Raw genomic sequence first — 18566 nt, forward strand, 5'->3', positions numbered from 1 at the left:
TTCAGAGAATATGTTACCAGTGGCCTGTTACATTATCCTCCTCCCATACTGTATGTGCTGTAGTGGATGTAGCCAATGACGATACAGACACTAACGGATGGGCTAATGTTAACATCAAAACATCAGGAGTCTAATTATCATGTTCTATTATTTGATAAGCCACTGTTCTTCTGCATGTACAGGTACATCTTGCACAAAATCTCACATGATTTACAATGTCCAGGGAGAATATGTGACTTACTGAGTTCTCGTTCTGACGTGATGCATATTATTAGTTCCCTTTACTAATTATACGAATTAAATGTCAGGGCAGAATAGTCTCCAGTTCCTTCTCCTAGCAAACCACTTGCCTATCCTACAACTGAAAAATATGTACATTTAAACAACATCTAACATTGCAAAGAGTGATGCGCTATACAGTTACCTTGGAATGACTCAATATTGCATTAATTTGTCTCAACTCTACCCAGAGGTGGCACTAGAGGTCGACAAGTGGTGAGGCAAAATTTGAACGTCTACCTGACCTGTTGTGTTTACTGAACAAGAGATCGCTTTATTTCTCACTCTGTTCATCAAAATCCAAGTCATGCATAAGTGCCTTATAGGGGTATTCTAGAGAGGAGGAGGGGACTTGAATGTCCACATGGCTATCTCTTAGTGACACCACAGAGCCCATCAAGCTGTTCTGGTGGTAGAGCATCATGCTATGGAGAGACATGTACTCTGGCCCGTGGTCAGGTAGTGGTGGGTAGGGCTGTGGTGGCCGGAGCTCCCTGTCCAGTCCCAGGCCTGGCCTCATACTGGGCCTGGGGCTGGAGCAGCTTCCACTGGGTGCTTCCTGAGTGGATTCCAGACTCTGCCCTGCAGTGGATCCTGTTGAGGATGTCAGTAATGGGCCGGGAGCTGCCGGACACAGAGGAGGAGGGGCTCATCTCTAGGCTACACAGGGAGCTCTCAGGGAGGTTCATCCTGCTGAGCTTGGGGGGGGGTAGTCGAACTCAGCCTGCTCGGGCTGTGGCTGTTTCTGGTGCACCTGGTAGTGGTCTGCTGTGTGGCTGTGGGAGAGGTGTGGTGCTGGATCACCAGGTCTTCTGTGGTGAGGTGGGTGAGGCCCCACTGGTCTGCTGCTCTGTGCCAGGGGCCTCCTGAAGCTAACTTGAGTCTGGCCCAGTGGAGGGTGTGTGAGGAAGAGAGGAGAGGCAACATTTTGTAAACCAGTATCCTGGCCTCCTTATGCTGCCCAATGCATGAAATAGAACAGTGTACAGTTTCAGAATATTAGCCTAATTTATTTATAATAAATACAAACTTGAGATTATCATAATCATTAACAAATCAATATCCTATGAAAATACTGGACTGATAAGAAGAATACTTATGATTCTCGTTCACTATTAAAAGCTGATGATGGTCCCGTGTGGCTCAGTTGGTAGAGCATGGCGCTTGCAACGCCAGGGTTGTGGGTTCATTCCCCACGGGGGGACCAGGATGAATATGTATGAACGTTCCAATTTGTAAGTCGCTCTGGATAAGAGCGTCTGCTAAATGACTTAAATGTAATGTAAATGTAATACACTTTTAAGATTGAAAGAAAATTGACATTTCTGCAACTAACAATCATCATCCTACCTGTCATAGGCCCAGATACGAAGTGTGTTGTGTTTGTGGTTGTTATGGGTCCTTGGGTCCTGAACCCCCCATCACGCTTGGCAGCTGCAGCTCCCCAGTTCATGAAGGCAGAGATGAAGGGGTCAGGAACAGCAGAGAGAGATGTGATGTCATCAGTCCTGTATCCTACTGCACCATGGGAATCCACTGAGCTAGAGCTGGAGACGGTAACATCAGCCTCATTATTTGAATCCACTGGTCTGGATGGTACTGAGACAATAAGGACAGGACAGAAGAGGGCCCGTATTCATAAAGTGTCTCAGAAGGTTTATTGATCTAGGATCAGTTTAACTTTTAGATAACAATGAATATGATTACATGGATCCTAGATCAGCACTCCAACTCAGTTTATTTAGCAAATTTTCTTACTTACTTTTTTAAAACTCTGCATTGATGGTTAAGGACTCGTGAGCATTTCACAGTAAGCATGTTCACCTATTGTATTTGTCACATGAATACAACTTGATTTGATTTAGATTTTACTTTATGAATACAGGCCCAGAATACTAGAACAGAGATGACACATGGAGATTCCTTCACCTTTCACTTTGACCAACTCATTAAAATAATCTGATATAAACTTTAGAGGATAGGTACAGAACAATGACTACGTACAGTAGATAGCCTACTAGTGGATTGTCTCAAAAGGAAATAATGACGCCTGCTGGCTATTTTCGTGAGCAGTTATTTTCAATGTCTGGCAAGGTCAATAGACAGCTGGCTTGACTATCATGGCTAGACTTTTCATTGTATAAAACAGAAATCCCTCATTTAGAAATTAGATGTAATGTTTACAATTTCCCTTACAGATGTTTCAAACATGATAAATTCTGTAGGCCTATGTGACTACCATTTGAAGGTTTTGATTCCGTCAGGCGTTCTTACATTTAGTTTGTCAGAGCTCTGACCTTCCTTTTCTCTGAACCTACAGAGAAAGAATTCACATTATTCAAAGTTTCTTAGTAACATGATAGTGATGTGTACCAGTAAAGAGTAAAAGAACATGGCACTTAATTGATCAGTGAGTCAACTAAGTACCATTCCAATTCTGCACAATCATCATATTTCCCACTGCGCTAACAGGGTTACCAAGAGGAACATATTGGTGAATAGATGATTGACCAACAAACATGATCAGATGTTATTCTGAGTCATTATTGCATCACTTTCAAGTGAGAGTTGCTGTTCATGTTTCAAGCTACTAGAAGGCTATCTGAAGGTCTCTCACCTTTTTCCATTCAGCCCGTTGTCACGAAAGCCTTTTGCAAAGGGGTTGTTGTCTATCTTGAGTTTTGTTATCTGTTGGGTAAATTAGCACGCCTCATTAATTATAGTTTTACACATCTCTTATTATGCTCTTTTGTAGCGGAAGCATTTGACGTCCCAGATTTTACATGCACTGTCCATATTCACCCTCCAGAGGGCACTCTTATCAACACAATCAGAATACAGTTGTTCCAGATGCTAAAGGTGTCGTGGCCTTACCTCTGAGTTCTGGTAGGCAGTGACAGCAATGAAGGCTGCCTCAGGGAAGGTGAAGCGCAGGTAGTCCCCTGACAGAGGGCTGTGGGGGTCTGGAGACAGGACAATGTGCAGGCGGGGCTGGTACTTATACATGGAGTGGAGAACCACCTGCAAAACATATGATACCTGTTACTAGTATTCAGTGGAGGCTGCTGAGGGGAGAACAACTCATAATAATGGCTGGAACCATGTGTTTGATACCATTCCTCTAATTCCACTCCAGCCATTACCATGAGCACCTTCTCCCCAATTAACGTGTGACCAACCTCCTGTGCTAGCATTGTAGAAAAGGAAATCATTTTTCATAGACTTTTAATCACACTTTTTAGTTTATTGTTCCTTTAATTGCACTTTTTAGCTAACTGTCCATTTAATTGCAGGCACCTCTGAGCCATAGAGATGTATAGAGATCCCAATGTATCAGTCTACAATGGTGCTGCCCATGTTAATATTGCCTTTTGGATACTAGAGATCTCTATGCTCGGAGCACACCTGAAACTCATTTCATTTGCTAAATACTTGAATTCCTTTGTCTTTTAGTTTCAGTGCCAGGCAGTAGTACAAACCTCTTCAGCAATCATCCCTTTATTTCTATTATCTGTGCATCACATTAGCCAACTATAAGTAACCCACAATATTGTTTACATTTTACTTTCTTGTCATGTTTCAATTGATGTGCATTTAGAGACTCACTGTTGATTATTAGGTCAAATGTTGAGTTGTTGTCACATATTGATAGGAATGTTTGTATGTTGGAAGAATCTCATTTATACCTTGAAATGAATCTATTTGTAAAATGCTTTGGAGAGTTTTAATTATGATTTGACTACTGGCTCTGAGATTGTGTTGGAATGTGACAAGTAATGTTGTTTATGATGTAAAATATGCTGATGAAAATATGTTCTGTTTATTTTACGAACACAAAATCTATGGAAATTATCATGGATTATGTTTGATTAGAGGAAATAAACAGCAGCACAGACTCTAAAACAGAACCTCAATTATCTCCCTATCCTTGTCCTAACCGGTGCACCTGTATTACCTACCTCACCCACTGCATTCAAATTAGGCAACCTGCCAAAGCAAGTATGCCTGCCAATACATACACTCCATCTCATCCTACATGGTGATATCCTCATATCTGCAGCAGTATCTGATGTATTTACAGAGGTATCTGATATGAAAGCAAAGCATCTATTACTGCATTGTATCACCAAACTTAACATTCAGTGGTTATCATCTATTGCAACAGTATCATGGTGACATGGCACTTTTAGTGTCACAGATAGTGCCAGGGTCTTCCGTGCCAAGCCTTACCAGGCTATTGGAGTTGAGGGTGTTGGTGAGTTTGCTTGTGGAAAGAGACTGGGCACTGCATCCACCTCTCTCCCAGGGCGGGTGAGTTTGGGTGGATGAAGAAGCGGTTGGGAAGGTGGGGCTCAGTCATACCACTCACCACCCAGTGATCCCTGCTCCACTGTACAGGACAGAAGTATAGTGTCAATATACATGGATAACACAGTAACAAAACCACCTTCTGCAGTTATTATACAAGCATACATTAGTAAAAGCTTATCAATCTCTATAAACACAATCCCTACCCTGCAACTGTTTGTGAAACATGGTAGCCAATAGATAACAAGATAGAAATAAACATTAATGCTGAGAGGGGTATGTGAGGTAGGCCTACCTTGTATTTGTTATCATCAGAAACATGCGCCTATAACATCAGGCGGTAAATTTGAACTAACAGGTCACCTCAATCGCTTATTCAATCACATAGAGCGGCAGGATAGACAATACAACTTTTCCTTTAAATTATAATGGTAAATTGTCATTATGAAAGAAACATAATTTCTCTAATAAACTTCCAACACAGCATAACTCTTTAAAAGCAAATCAAATCAAATTTTATTTGTCACATACACATGGTTAGCAGATGTTAATGCGAGTGTAGCGAAATGCTTGTGCTTCTAGTTCCGACAATGCAGTAATAACCAACAAGTAATCTAACCTAACAATTCCACAACTACTACCTTATACACACACAAGAGTAAAGGGATAAAGAATATGTACATAAAGATATATGAATGACTGATGGTACAGAACAGCATAGGCAAGATGCAGTAGATGGTATAGAGTACAGTATATACATATACATATGAGATGAGTAATGTAGGGTATGTAAACATTATATTAAGTGGCATTGTTTAAAGTGGCTAGTGGTACATTTTTACATAATTTCCATCAATTCCCATTTTTAAAGTGGCTGGAGTTGAGTCAGTATGTTGGCAGCGGCCACTAAATGTTAGTGGTGGCTGTTTAACAGTCTGATGGCCTTGAGATAGAAGCTCCTTTTCAGTCTCTCGGTCCCTGCTTTGATGCACCTGTACTGACCTCGCCTTCTGCATGATAGCGGGGTGAACAGGCAGTGGCTTGGGTGGTTGTCGTCCTTGATGATCTTTATGGCCTTCCTGTGACATCGGGTGGTGTAGGTGTCCTGGAGGGCAGGTAGTTTGCCCCCGGTGATGCGTTGTGCAGACCTCACTACCCTCTGGAGAGCCTTACGGTTGTGGGCGGAGCAGTTGCCGTACCAGGCGGTGATACAGCCCGACAGGATGCTCTCGATTGTGCATCTGTAGAAGTTTGTGAGTGCTTTTGGTGACAAGCCGAATTTCTTCAGCCTCCTGAGGTTGAAGAGGCGCTGCTGCGCCTTCTTCACAACGCTGTCTGTGTGGGTGGACCAATTCAGTTTGTCCGTGATGTGTACACCGAGGAACTTAAAACTTTCCACCTTCTCCACTACTGTCCTGTCGATGTGGATAGGGGGGTGCTCCCTCTGCTGTTTCCTGAAGTCCACAATCATCTCCTTTGTTCTGTAGGCCGTCTCGTCGTTGTTGGTAATCAAGCCTACGACTGTGGTGTCGTCCGCAAACTTGATGATTGAGTTGGAGGCGTGCATGGCCACGCAGTCATGGGTGAACAGGGAGTACAGGAGAGGGCTCAGAACACACCCTTGTGGGGCCCCAGTGTTGAGGATCAGCGGGGTGGAGATGTTGTTACCTACCCTCACCACCTGGGGGCGGCCCATCAGGAAGTCCAGGACCCAGTTGCACAGGGCGGGGTCGAGACCCAGGGTCTCGAGCTTGATGACGAGTTTGGAGGGTACTATGGTGTTAAATGCTGAGCTGTAGTCGATGAACAGCATTCTCACATAGGTATTCCTCTTGTCCAGATGGGTTAGGGCAGTGTGCAGTGTGGTTGCGATTGCGTCGTCTGTGGACCTATTGGGTCGGTAAGCAAATTGGAGTGGGTCTAGGGTGTCAGGTAGGGTGGAGGTGATATGGTCCTTCACTAGTCTCTCAAAGCACTTCATGATGACGGAAGTGAGTGCTACAGGGCGGTAGTCGTTTAGCTCAGTTACCTTAGCTTTCTTGGGAACAGGAACAATGGTGGCCCTCTTGAAGCATGTGGGAACAGCAGACTGGGATAAGGATTGATTGAATATGTCCGTAAACACACCAGCCAGCTGGTCTGCGCATGCTCTGAGGACGCGGATGGGAATGCCGTCTGGGCCTGCAGCCTTGCGAGGGTTAACACGTTTAAATGTTTTACTCACCTCGGCTGCAGTGAAGGAGAGCCCGCAGGTTTTGGTAGCGGGCGTGTCAGTGGCACTGTATTGTCCTCAAAGCGAGCAAAAAAGTTATTTAGCCTGTCTGGGAGCAAGACATCCTGGTCTGCGACGGGGCTGGTTTTCTTTTTGTAATTCGTGATTGACTGTAGACCCTGCCACATACCTCTTGTGTCTGAGCTGTTGAATTGCGAGTCTACTTTGTCTCTATACTGGGACTTAGCTTGTTTGATTGCCTTGCGGAGAGAATAGCTACACTGTTTGTATTCGGTCATGTTTCCGGTCACCTTGCCCTGGTTTAAAGCAGTGGTTCGCGCTTTCAGTTTCACGCGAATGCTTTCAGTTTTCAGTTTCACGCGAATCACCAAGCTTATCTCTGACCTTTTTAATCTGTCTCTCCTCTCTGGGGAGATTCCCATTGCTGTCAAGGCAGCCACAGTCCATCCTTTATTTAAAGGTGGAGATCAAGCTGATCCTAGCTGTTATAGGCCTATTTCTATTTTGCCCTGTTTATCAAAAGTGTTGGAAAAACTTCAATAATCAATAATCAACTGACTGGCTTTCTTGATGTCTATAGTATTCTCAATGGTATGCATTCTGGTTTCCGCTGAGGTTATGGATGTGTCACTGCAACCTTAAAGGTCCTCAATGATGTCACCATTGCCCTTGATTCTAAGCAGTGTGGTGCTGCTATTTTTATTGACTTGGCCAAAGGTTTTGATACGGTAGACCATTCCATTATTGTGGGCCGGCTAAGGAGTATTGGTATCTCTGAGGAGTCTTTGGCCTGATTTGCCTCTCTCAAAGAGTGCAGTGTATAAAGTCAGAACATATGCTGTCTCAGCCACTGCCCGTCACCAAGGGTGTACCCCAAGGCTCGATCCTAGGCCACACGCTCTTCTCAATTTACATCAACAACATAGCTCAGGTAGTAGGAAGCTCTCTCATCCATTTATACAGTGGGGCAAAAAAGTATTTAGTCAGCCACCAATTGTGCAAGTTCTCCCACTTAAAAAGATGAGAGGCCTGTAATTTTCATCATAGGTACACTTCAACACTTCAACTATGACAGACAAAATGAGGGAAAAAATTCCAGAAAATCACATTTACTGTACAGAAGGTTTTCACACACTGTGGCTGGTATTTTGGCCCATTCCTCCATGCAGATCTCCTCTAGAGCAGTGATGTTTTGGGGCTGTTGCTGGGCAACACGGACTTTCAACTCCCTCCAAAGATTTTCTATAGGGTTGAGATCTGGAGACTGGCTAGGCCACTCCAGGACCTTGAAATGCTTCTTACTAAGCCACTCCTTCATTGCCCGGGCGGTGTGTTTGGGATCATTGTCATGCTGAAAGACCCAGCCACGTTTCACCTTCAATGCCCTTGCTGATGGAAGGAGGTTTTCACTCAAAATCTCACGATACATGGCCCCATTCATTCTTTCCTTTACACGGATCAGTCGTCCTGGTCCCTTTACAGAAACAGAGCCCCAAAGCATGATGTTTCCACCCCCATGCTTCACAGTAGGTATGGTGTTCTTTGGATGCAACTCAGCATTCTTTGTCCTCCAAACACAACGAGTTGAGTTTTTACCAAAAAGTTATATTTTGGTTTCATCTGACCATATGACATTCTCCCAATCTTCTTCTGGATCATCCAAATGCTCTCTAGCAAACTTCAGACGGGCCTGGACATGTACTGGCTTAAGCAGGGGGACACGTCTGGCACTGCAGGATTTGAGTCCCTGGCGGTGTGTTACTGATGGTAGGCTTTGTTACTTTGGTCCCAGCTCTCTGCAGGTCATTCACCAGGTCCCCCCGTGTGGTTCTGGGATTTTTGCTCACCGTTCTTGTGATCATTTTGACCCCACGGGGTGAGATCTTGCGTGGAGCCCCAGATCGAGGGAGATTATCAGTGGTCTTGTATATCTTCCATTTCCTAATAATTGCTCCCACAGTTGATTTCTTCAAACCAAGCTGCTTACCTATTGCAGATTCAGTCTTCCCAGCCTGGTGCAGGTCTACAATTTTGTTTCTGGTGTCCTTTGACAGCTCTTTGGTCTTGGCCATAGTGGAGTTTGGAGTGTGACTGTTTGAGGTTGTGGACAGGTGTCTTTTATACTGATAACAAGTTCAAACAGGTGCCATTAATACAGGTAACGAGTGGAGGACAGAGGAGCCTCTTAAATAATAAGTTACAGGTCTGTGAGAGCCAGAAATCTTGCTTGTTTGTTATTGACCAAATACTTATTTTCCACCATAATTTGCAAATAAATTCATTAAAAATCCTACAATGTGATTTTCTGGATTTTTTCTCCTCATTTTGTCTGTCATAGTTGAAGTGTACCTATGATGAAAATTACAGGCCTCTCTCATCTTTTTAAGTGGGAGAACTTGCACAATTGGTGGCTGACTAAATACTTTTTGCCCCACTGTATGCAGATGCAGTCTTATACTAAGCTGGATGTTGTGTTAAATGCTCCACAACAAAGCTTTCTTAGTCTTTAACCTTGATCTGAACACCTCCAAAACAAAGGTCATGTGGTTTGGTAAGAAGAATGCCCCTCTCCCCACAGGTGTGATTACTACCTCTGAGGGTTTAGAGCTTGAGGTAGTCACCTCATACAAGTACTTGGGAGTATGGCTAGACGGTACACTGTCCTTCTCTCAGCACATATCAAAGCTGCAGGCTAAAGTTAAATCTAGACTTGGTTTCCTCTATCGTAATCGCTCCTCTTTCACCCCAGCTGCCAAACTAACCCTGATTCAGATGACAATCCTACCCATGCTGGATTACGGAGACGTAATTTATAGATCAGCAGGTAAGGGTGCTCTCGAGCGGCTAGATGTTCTTTATAATTCGGCCATCAGATTTGCAACCAATGCTCCTTATAAGACACATCACTGCACTCTATACTACTCTGTAAACTGGTCATCTCTGTATACCCCTCGCAAGACCCACTGGTTGATGCTTATTTATAAAAACCCTCTTAGGCCTCACTCACCCCTATCTGAGAAATCTACTGCAGCCCTCATCCTCCACATACAACACCAGTTCTGCCAGTCACATTCTATTAAAGGTCCCAAAGCACATACATCCTTGGGTCGCTCGTCTTTTCAGTTCGCTGCAGCTAGCGACTGGAACGAGCTGCAACAAACACTCAAACTGGACAGTTTTAACGCTATCTCTTCATTCAAAGACTCAATCATGGACCCTCTTAATGAGAGTTGTGGCTGCTTTGCGCAATGTATTGTTGTCTCTACCTTCTTGGCCTTTGTGCTGTTGTCTGTGCCCAATAATGTTTGTACCCTTTAGTGTGCTGCTACCATGTTGTGCTGCTGCCATGTTGTGTTGCTACCATGTTGTTGTCATGTTGTGTTGCTACCATGCTGTGTTGTCATGTGTTGCTGCCAGGTCTCTCTTTATGTAGTGTTGTGTTGTCTCTTGTCGTGATGTGTGTTTTGTCCTATATTTTTATTTAATTTCTTTTTCTTTTTAATCCCAGCCCCCGTCCTCACAGGAGGCCTTTTGTCTTTTGGTAGGCTGTCATTGTAAATAAGAATTTGTTCTTAACTGACTTGCCAGGTTAAATAAAGGTAAATGTTTTTTTAAATAAATGGGCAGTCACCACACAGCGGCTTCTCATACAGATACATGGCCTTGGAGCGCCAGTCAGTGAGTGCTCTTGTTGTTATCCCACTCTGATTTACTCCAAACTCATACAGTGATCTGCACTTGAGATCTGATTCAGGCAGCAATCCCCTATACTTTTTCCTTCCATATGGAAGACAAGACAGAGGTGTGTGAGGTGTTGGGACATCAATCGGAACCCCACTTTGATCTTTCAGTTTAGAGTCGCCTAAATGTTGTGTGAAAAGAGGGGAGCAGGGCGGGAGAAGGATGTGTTCAGTATAGTCAGTGACATTGGGGTTCCCCAACTTCAAAACCCCCAACTCCCAGCCAAGGCGCTAATCCTGTGGTGTGGGAAGCCAGGCTTCCCCAAAAAATTGACAAAAAAAACATAAATAATCTTTCATCTCTCTGTGTTTCATAATTGTCCTTTGCCCTGAGCAAGGCAATTAGCCCACTGTTCCCGGGCGCCTAAGACGTGGATATCGATTATGGCAGCCCCCCGCACCTCTCTGATTCAGAGGGGTTGAGTAAATGCGGAAGACACATTTCAGTTGAAGTCATTCAGTTGTACAACTGACTAGGTATCCCCCTTTCCCTTTCAATTTGCAAGATACTGAATGTATCTCACAGGAGAAAGCATCCGAGCAAAACAGCACCCCTCTGTCTCTCTATGTGTAGGCCATCTATCTGATGCTGTCTGGTCCAAACGAGTATGACATTGTTGCCGCCTGTAACATTGAAGGCAAAAGAGAAGCCAGCGAGCATCTGGCCTCCTTGACAAAAAGGATATAAATAATTAGCCAATCAGCATTGAGCTAAACTGAGTGAGCTCAACTGTGAATGGTCCTGGTGCACCAAAAAAAAGTATCAAGGGAAGCGAGCTTGGATTTGGCATCACTCCTATCAAATCCCATTGAGAGCATACATAATTGACAGAACGTACATTTTTGCATCTCATTGTGTTGTTATCCTGCAATGGCTTGCTAGCCAGCTAGCAAAATTGTCCCTTTGCTAAATTAGCCATGGATGGAGATTTGGATTTGTGGTTTTACTTAATTCTCCATACTGGCCAATGATTATAACGGTGATTCTGATCCAACCATTAATTCATACATTGTGTCCCTGGCCTGAGAGGATGGAAGTTCAATATGTAGCTAAAAGGCTAATGTTAACTAGCGAACGTAGCCCATGAATGGAAGTTAAGCTAGCAAGCAAGCATTTTAGCCAGGTAGCCTAGGACAACAAAAAATAAACTGTGTACTGTATGACAGAGTGATACACCATTTTGTCAACATGAAAGAGAGGATGACATTGGCGTTTCTCTACAAGTACAGTGAGTCAATGTTTTTCTACTTGCACTCACACACAAATCAGATCCATGAACAGGCACATCATATGTAGCTTACTTTGACTGGACTAAATTGTTTTTGGTATATTTTAGTTGTCACTGTATTTGACTAAGCAAAGGTGACTTGATGGTGAAGTTGAAATGGTGCTGGAATAGCGGAGGCAGCTCCTGTTTTCTTGCGACTTGCGGTAACTCTCTGTGGTTCTAAATCAGTAGTTTAGTGGCCTGAAAATGTTGCATTAAGTTGCTTGACCATGCTGTAGGTCATGTAACTGTCTTACTGTACATGCAATATGCTCTGTGGACTTTACTGGACAGAAGTTGCTATGCGGTTTTATGATATAACAAAGGTGTGGTTGAATTTATTCTGCCACTGTCTTATTGTCTCGGCCTTTAGGCCTATATATCAAGCTCGCAAGGATTATGAATTAACAGGTTATAGAGCAAACAACGCAATTATCACAACACATAGGTTGTAATATGTTTTTTTTTAGGGGGGGGGCCTTGGCTTCCCCAGTGATTTTACCCACGCACCGCTACTGCGCTAATCACCTGGGCAGTTTCACCTGCCAATTATAACAGGTCCTGTGTTCTTTTATTAAAAGCACAGACGGCAGGGGAGTGTCAATGCAGAGATGTGTTTAGAGTAGGGGTCGGCAACAGGCGGCCTGCGAGTCAAAACCAGTCCGCAAGTGTTTTTTGCCCCCCCCCCAAAAAAAATGTGTGTGCTTATATGGGGTTAAGTTTAAAAAAAGACGGTAAAATCACCAGAAATTCTGCTAAAAATGATTTTAATTTAGGAAATCTGTATTCTCAAGAATACATTTAAAGAAATTCTCAATGTAATCAAGGTATGAAATGATTGTAATCGAAAATAATCTCTTATTGTGGTCTGTCACGGATCCCCTTGGTGCTGCTGCTCATTCCGTTCACCAGCTCCTGAGGTCTACGTCACCGGCCTTCTAGGCGTCACTGAACTAGATTCATTACCACCAACCCCGGACTGTCTTGTCTAATTACGCACACCTGGTTCCCATTCCCCTGATTAGTATGTGTATATATGTGCCCTCTGTTCCCCATTGTTTTTGTCGGTTATTGTTACCATGTCCGTTGGTCTTGTGAGCACATGTGCTGTTGTTATCGGCTTCCATGCTATGTGTTATTGTGCACTTGTTTTACAGGCCTCGTCCCGTGTACTATTTAGAGGTTTACACCTCGCTCTTTTGTTTGGGTGGAGAAAATAAAAAAAACTATTTCGTATTCCTCGCTTGTCTCCTCTCTTTATACAGAGTGACATGGTCAATTTGAAGTGTACAAAATATGTTCCAAACCATCCTCACCGAAAAAAAGAAAGCTGAATCTAGTTGCCTACCCCTGGTTTAGTGACATCTTACACACTCAGTAAAGGCCTCCTGTCTATAATAAAGCCCATTTGTGGGGAAAAACTCATTCTGATTGGGTGGACCTGGCTCCCCAGTGGGTGAGCCTATGCCCTCCCAGGCCCACCCATGGCTGCGCCCCTGCCCAGTCATGTGAAATCCATAGATTAGGGCCTGATTAATTTATTTCAATTAACTGATTTCCTTATATGAACTGTTACTCAGTAAAATTGTTAAAATGTTTGCATGTTGTGTTTATAATTTTGTTCAGTATACTTTTTCAAAGTACCTTTTTAGATAAGCTACCAGTAAGAAAAATATAGTTTACTTAACTTCTTTCAGTGTGAAGTATTTGGTAGCTTGGTAAACTATCTTTTCAGAGTAGCTTCCCCGACACACACATCAAATGATCATTAGGAATGGATATGTCATTCTACATATTTAAATGCACATTTCATAGAGCTTACAAATATCTTATCCCAGCATAAGAAGATACAGGGCCCTCAAAGAACCTATATGGACTGGAGACTCATGTTATGCAGAGGTAAAACAGAACAGTTCTATAAATGTATATAAATAGTAACTTACATTCATTCAACTTACTACACTACAAAATTCACTGTATCAGGCTTATTACCCAAGAGACCTGCATGATCAGTTTCTTTTGGGGATATTTTAGGTAATTTTTGCTTTTTCCAATACTTGCATCTGATAATTAATTATGTTAATAGCTAATTTAATGTCAATTATCACATGTGAAATGTGAAACAATCCCTACAGAGTAAAGCAATGTGTATTACTACATTTTCTAAAAATCATTCAACACTCAAATAAATGCATGTCTTCGTGCTCTTTCATGTCTGCCTGGCCACAGAAAACTATTTATTTGAATGCGATGTAAAATTCACGGAAATCTATTTCCCTAGCTGATAGTCTGGTGCCGCCCAGATAGGCCTGCTAACGTCTTTATCTTTAGGCTCAACCCGACCAATCAAACACCCTTGGTCCGCACCCAAACTGGAGAGTCAGTCTCCACTGTGACTGGACTAAGTTGTCGCCCTCACCCGGCCCTCACCCTAAACCGTGTCACCTGACACCTCCCACGTGCATCATCCATACATTTAATTTTGTTGAAATATTATACAAATATGGTGCCATATAATATAATGCCACCCACAATGAAAGCTCCTGGAAGATGGTTGCAGTTATATTTGATATGTAGATGATTCAAACCACAAACATCTACATCAAGAAGAGTCATTGCATCATATTCAGCTGAAATGAGCTGCTGATGCTTGGGTACCCTTTCCTTTGTAGTCAAGATCTAAGTCACAGTTGATTGCATTGCCATGGCGTGAACTATAAAGTATGTGTGGTAGGGAAAAACTGTACAAAAGGATGTGCTGTTGCAACAAATCTTTGAAAGTTTCAAGAGGAATCATCTCAGTTGTCTGTTTCTTAGGTGGTTCTCTTCAAGTCATAATGTTAAATTATTCAGTGACTTCAATAACCAGTTAAGTTCACGTCATGTTTGAACAATGTTTGCTTGGGTGTGTTTGAATGTTGACAAAAAAGACTTGTAATGTAAATTACATGTAAAACAAAACACCTTAAATGCGATGGTGGAAAGATACACTATATGACCAAAAGTATGTGGACACCTGTTCGTCAAACATCTCATTCCAAAATCATGCTGCTGGAGTACAGCAATCTTTAAGTCATACCACAGATTCTCAATTGGATTGAGGTCTGGGCTTTGACTAGGCCATTCCAAGACATTTAAATGTTTTTCCTTAACTTCTCTGGGATATGTGGGATGGTAGCGTCCCACTTGGCCAAAAGCCAGAAAAAATGTAGCGCGCCAAATTCAAATTGATTACTATAAAAATCTATCTTTCATGAAATCACACATGAAAGACACCAAATTAAAGCTACACATGTTGTGAATCCAGCCAACATGTCTGATTTCAAAAAGGATTTACGGCGAAAGCACACCAAACGATAGTCACACCAAACGCCATTTTCCCAGCAACAGATAGTCAGAAAAAGCAGAAAGAGATAAAATTAATCACTAACCTTAGATGATCTTCATCAGATGACACTCATAGGACTTCATGTTACACAATACATTTATGTTTTGTTCGATAATGTGCATATTTATATCCACAAATCTCGGTTTACATTGGCGCCATGTTCAGAAATGCCTCCAAAATATCCGGAGAAATTGCAGAGCCACGTCAAATAACAGAAATACTCATCATAAACTTTGATGAAAGATACATGTTTTACATATAATTAAAGATACACTTGTTCTTAATGCAACTGCTGTGTTAGATTTCAAAAAAACTTTACGTAAAAAGCACACCATGCAATAATCTGAGACGGCGCTCAAACATAACAACATTTCTCCGCCATGTTGGAGTCAACAGAAATACGAAATTACATCATAAATATTCCCTTACCTTTGATCATCTTCATCAGAATGCACTCCCAGGAATCCTAGTTCCACAATAAATCGTTGTTTTGTTCGATAATGTCCATTACTTATGTCTAAGTAGCTACTTTTGCTAGCATGTTTAGTGCACATGTCCAAACGCTCGCGCAAATGCAGGCGAACTCGGACGAAAACTTCAAAAAGTTATATAACAGGTCGAATAAACTGGTCAAATTAAGTAGAGAATCAATCTTCAGGATGTTGTTATCGTATATATCCAATAACGTTCCTTCATGTCTGTAGAAGTTATGGAACGCAAGGCGATATCATGAGGAAAGCGCGTGACCAGGAACTGGCAATCTGCCAGACCACTGACTCATTCCCCTCCCATCCGGCCCCACAACACAGCATAAGCTTCATTCCACGTTCTACAGACTGGTGACATCTAGTGGAAGGCGTAGGAAGTGCAAACAGATCCATATCTTACAGGGAATTGAATCGGCGATGAGTTGAACATTGACCAGTCTCAGAATTCTCACTTCCTGTTTGGATTTTTTCTCAGGTTTTTGCCTGCCATATGAGTTCTGTTATACTCACAGACATCATTCAAACAGTTTTAGAAACTTCAGAGTGTTTTATATCCAATAGTAATAATAACATGCATATATTAGCATCTGGGACAGAGTAGGAGGCAGTTCACTATGGGCACGCAATTCATCCAAAAGTGAAAATGCTACCCCCTATCATAAAGAAGTTTTAAACCACTCGAGTGTTGCTTTAGCAGTATGTTTAGGGTCATTGTCCTGTTGGAAGGTGAACATCCATCCCAGTCTCAAATCTCTGGAAGACTGAAATAGGTTTCCCTTCAAGAATTTCCCTGTATTTATCACCATCCATCCTTCCTTAAATTCTGACCAGTTTCCCAGTCCCTGCTGATGAAAAGCATCATGGTGTTGGTGTTCTCAGGGTGATGAGAGGTGTTGGGTTTGCATCAGAAATATCGTTTTCCTTTATGGCCAAAAAGCTCAATTTTAGTCTCATCTGACCAGAGTACCTTCTTTCATATGTTTGGGGAGTCTCCCACATCCCTTTTGGCGAACACCAAACGTGTTTGCTTATTTTATTTTTCAAAGAGGTTAAGCAATGTCTTTTTTCTGGCCACTCTTCCGTAAAGCCCAGCTCTGTGGAGTGTACGGCTTAAAGTGGTCCTATGGGCAGACACTCCAATCTCCAATGCGGAGCTTTGCAGCTCCTTCAGGGTTATCTTTGGTCTCTTTGTTGCCTCTCTGAATAATACCCTCCTTGCCTGGTCTGTGAGTTTTGGTGGGCAGCCCTCTCTTGGCAGGTTTGTTGTGGTGCCATATTCTTAATGTTTTAATAATGGATTTAATGGTTCTCTGTAGGATGTTCAAAGTTTAGGGTCTTTTTTTTCTTTTTCTCATAAAATTTGGGGAATTTTTTTAAACAAGATATTTCACCTCACCAATTTAAACTATTTTGTCCATTACATAAAATCCATTTATATTACAGGTTGTAACGCAAAAAAAAAGGAAAAACAGCAAGGGGGATTAATAATTTTGCAAGGCACTGTAGCGTTCTCCTGGCATCCGCCAAACCCAGATTTGTACGTCGGACTTCCAGATGGTGAAGCGTGATTCATCCCTCCAGAGAACGCGTTTACACTGCTCCAGAGTCCAATGGCGGCAAGCTTTACACCACTCCAGCCAACGCTTGGCATTGTGCATGCTGATCTTAGGCTAGTGTGCGGCTCTCGGCCATGGAAATCGATTTCATGAAGCTCCCAACCAAAAGGTTCTTGTGCTGACGTTGCTTCCAGAGGCAGTTTGGAACTCGCTAGTGAGTTTTTCAACCGAGGACAGACGATTTTTGCGCACTTCAGCACTCAGCAGTCCAGTTCTGTGAGCTTGTGTGGCCTACCACTTCGAGGGTGAGCCGTTGTTACTCCTAGATGTTTCCACTTCACAATAACAGCACTTACAGTTGACGAAGAGAGAAATTTGACAAACTGACTTGTTAGAAAGGTGGCATCCTATCACGGTGACACATTGAAAGTCACTGAGCACTTCAGCAAGGCCATTCTACTGCCAATGTTTGTCTATGGAGATTGCATGGCTGTGTGCTCAATTGTATACACCTGTCAGCAATGAGTGTGGCTGAAATGGCCAAATTCACAATTTTGAAGGGGTGTCCACATACTTTTGTGTGTATACAGTGCATTTGGAAAGTATTCAGACCCCTTCTCTTTTACCAAATGTTGTTTCATTACAGCCTTAACCTAAAATGGATTAAACAAAATGTTTCCCTCAATCTACACACAATACAACATAATGGCAAAGCAAAAACAAGTATTGATCAATTTTTGCTAATTTATAAAAAACAAAAAACATACCTTATTTACATAAGTATTCAGACCCTTTGCTATGAAACTCGAAATTGAGCTCAGGTGCATCCTGTTTCCATTGATCATCCTTGAGATGTTTCTACAACTTGAAGTCCACCTGTGGTAAATTCAATTGATTGCACATGATTTGGAAAGGTACACACCTGTCTATATAAGATCCCACAGTTGACAGTGCATGTCAGAGCAAAAACCAAGCCATGAGGTCGAAGGAATCGTCCGTAGAGCTCCGAGACAGGATTGTGTCGAGGCACAGATCTGGGGAAGGGTACCAAAACATTTCTGCAGCATTGAAGGTCCCCAAGAACACAGTGGCCTCCATCATTTTTAAGTGGAAGAAGTTTGGAACCACCAAGACTTCCCAGAGCTGGTTCCCCGGCCAAACTGAGCAATCGGGGGAGAAAGGCCTTTGTCAGGGAGGTAACCAAGAATCCGATGGTCACTGACAGAGCTCCAGAGTTCCTCTGTGGAGATGGGAGCACCTTCCAGAAGGACAACAATTTCTGCAACACTCCACCAATCATGCCTTT

The 18566-nt window shown here is 42.6% G+C and overlaps 1 pseudogene; it reads right to left on the reverse strand.

Moving 5' to 3' along the window:
* Positions 1–129: 129 nt before the first annotated feature.
* On the reverse strand, positions 130–18176 carry LOC139565055 (T-box transcription factor TBX6L-like; annotated as a pseudogene).
* Between the last annotated feature and the right edge of the window lie 390 nt (positions 18177–18566).

This window comes from Salvelinus alpinus, chromosome 1 (assembly GCF_045679555.1).
Source record: "Salvelinus alpinus chromosome 1, SLU_Salpinus.1, whole genome shotgun sequence".
NCBI classification, from domain to species: domain Eukaryota; kingdom Metazoa; phylum Chordata; class Actinopteri; order Salmoniformes; family Salmonidae; genus Salvelinus; species Salvelinus alpinus.